We start from the raw sequence: 3092 nt of genomic DNA, 5'->3' as shown, positions 1-3092 counted from the left end.
GAGGAGTACCATTTCTGGGCAGGAAAGTCAGCTGTGTTGCCATCATGTCTTTGTTTTCAATATCTCTTGTCCTTTCAGGCTCTTTGGTTTTATGAGGGACAGAAAGCTACCCAGACCTGATCTCACCAGTGTTTTTTGGGACTAGCTGGATTTTTTTTTTTTTTCAGCAAAAATAAATTAAGTGAGACTCAATCACTTGAACTTTTGAAGACTCAAGGCAGACAGTGAAACTGTTGTTCTCATTGGAGAGGATGAAACTTCTCCAATATTATATATAGAATTTAGTGGTCAGGTGTTTTTTTTTTTTTTTTTTAATTTTATTTATTTATGATAGTCATACAGAGAGAAAGAGAGAGAGGCAGAGACACAGGCAGAGGGAGAAGCAGGCTCCATGCGCCGGGAGCCCGATGTGGGATTCGATCCCGGGTCTCCAGGATCGCGCCCTGGGCCAAAGGCAGGCGCCAAACCGCTGCGCCACCCAGGGATCCCCTGGTCAGGTGTTTTTGAATCAGCTGAAATATAATCATACGTTTCTGTTTGAAATCCAGCTTTTCGTTACCCATGATGCAGTTAAATGTCCCTTTGCTCATTTCCTTTAGCCTATACACTAAAACTCTTGTGATTATTTAAGGTTAAACTTCTTTCTCAGTCTCAGCTAAATATGTGGCCCATGTTGTTGTTATATACCACTAATAAATTCAATGATCTGGTTTTGAAGCCCTTGCCAAATAAGCTGCAAATTAGAAAGGAGAGTAATTGCTATTAGAAAGTACCTGGAGACAGTGCTTTCCTGACTGCAGTAAAAGGGAAAAGAAACTTAAAAAAATTTTGACTCAAAGCACAGTAGTTCCATCAATATTCAATGTCAGGACAAACAACCTTATATTCAGTACAGCTGGACATTTTGTACCTTACAATGCAAAACATATATCAGTGATGTACATAAACCCTAAGTCATTAAGAAAAAGAACTACAAGGTAACTGTTTAGTGTTACCTTTTTAAGAAACAGGAGAAATTACATGGCTTTTAGATAAGTTATAATGGTGTTCCTAAAGAGTATACTCAGGTATTCTTGTATACCCCGGAAACTTAACCTTCCAAACCAATTTATATACTAAGTGTTTGACCTGTGGGTGAGATTTAAATTTGGTCTAAGATTTCATTTACTATATGTAAATATATTACTTGATTTGTATACAGAATTTCTCCTTGTGGAAGAGGTTATTCTGAGTTTTTTTTTTTTTTTTTTTTTTTTTTAACCAATATGAGCAATACAGGTAAAGATCATTAGTAATCTCCCTCAGGAGCATATATGGGATAATCCTTTAACTTATCACTATAGGTGTTAGTTATATGATTTTAATTTTGTTACCTTCTAGGCTACATGAAACTATCTTTTTAAAACATTTACTTTTTTTTAAAAGGTTTTATTTATTTATTCATGACACACACACACACACACACAGAGGCAGAGACATGGGCCGAGGGAGAAGCAGGCTCCATGCAGGGAGCCCGACATGGGACTTGATCCCAGTTCTCTAGGATCATGCCCTGGGCTGAAGGCGGCGCTAAACTGCTGAGCCACCCAGGCTGCCCCAGAATTTACTTTTCACTTTATTGTTCTAGTGCACTTAGTGTAAGAATAATCAAATAGTTTTAAAAAAGCAACAGTGCTCTTCCCCTCCCCCCGCCCCAGATAGCGTCTTTCAACTCTGATTATCATAGTACTTAATCCAGATTATTAAATAACTTTATTTTGCTATGCATTGGTTTTTCAATTTTAGGTAACATCTGGTGACTTGGTGGTATGGAAATTGAGGTTGTAGCTTTTTCACTAGTCTGTTATTCCCATGAACACACATATACTATGTATATTTATTTTAGATGTTTAATTATGTTGTGCCCAAGATTGCGAATCCGAGAAACCACAAAAGAGCCGACACCGATGCAAACACACGAATGCAAACACACGAGTGTTTATTTACAAGCTCCAGCTTGGGTCCAAGTGTACCCGGCACAGCGGAGCAGGGACTTGGACCCCGAGACTAAGAGGTGTAGCAGCTTTATAGGGGCCAGTGGCCAATGGGATATGCAGAAAGTTGCGCAGTCATGTCGGTCCACATGCAGGTGGCCAATTGAATTACATCTTACCCTATAGTATCCATTTGAGCGGGCCTATTACTTTGGTCAGAATTGGCACGCAGTTTTGGTGGGCACAAGGCGGGGTTACATTGTTATGAGCCGATTTCCGATTAGGGTGTGCCCAGCGACTTGACTAGGGCGGGGCAGCACCTTAAGCAATAAGCAGGGCCTGTGGGGGTGATAAGGAGGTGGCGGGTGCAGCACAAAATGGAGTTAGTCCTGCTCTGCTTGTCCAGGGGTAGGGGATTTTTGTTAAATTTCCTGGGTCCCACAAATTAGATCTATAATTATTTAGATCAGCTCAATAGTGTTTTTACCTTATGGTTTTCTAGAGCTAGGTTCCTTTTTTTTCCTCCTGGCATAACTCTTTTGGGGAGGGATTTTTCCCCATTGGTATTTTGTACTTGATGCTAATTTTTCCCCAGACTCCTTCATTTGTCCCAGCATTCTTTCAATACGTTCAGACTTGTTAAGTATTCATTCTTACAGAGGTCTTCTGTTTTGCTATGTTCCAGTTTGGATTGGTTTACATTCTAGATTTGCTACCCAATTTGTTGGGTTGGTGTATCCTTTCAACTGTCATGTTGTGTTAATATCCTAACTTCCTTCTGGATTCATCACCTCTACCTAACTTCCTGAGAAAAACATGTGGGAGATAAAGCTCTTGAGATCTTGTATGTCTTGTCACACTCAGTTGTTAGGTTAGCTATGGACAGAGTTCCAAGTTGGGGATAACTTTTCCTTAGAATTATTTTGAAGGTATTGGCCCATGGTTTTCTGTCGTCTTTTTTTTTTTTTTTTTTTAAAGATTTCATTTATTCATGAGAGAGACAGCGAGAGAGAGGCAGAGACAGAGGCAGAGAGAGAAGCAGCTCCATGCAGGGAGCCCAATGTGGGACTCGATCTGGGACTTCAGGATCATGCCCTGGGCCAAAGGCAGACGCTGAAC

This window comes from Vulpes lagopus, chromosome 10 (genome assembly GCF_018345385.1).
Source record: "Vulpes lagopus strain Blue_001 chromosome 10, ASM1834538v1, whole genome shotgun sequence".
Taxonomy (NCBI): Eukaryota; Metazoa; Chordata; class Mammalia; order Carnivora; family Canidae; genus Vulpes; species Vulpes lagopus.
Note: the sequence above shows the minus strand (reverse complement) of the source record.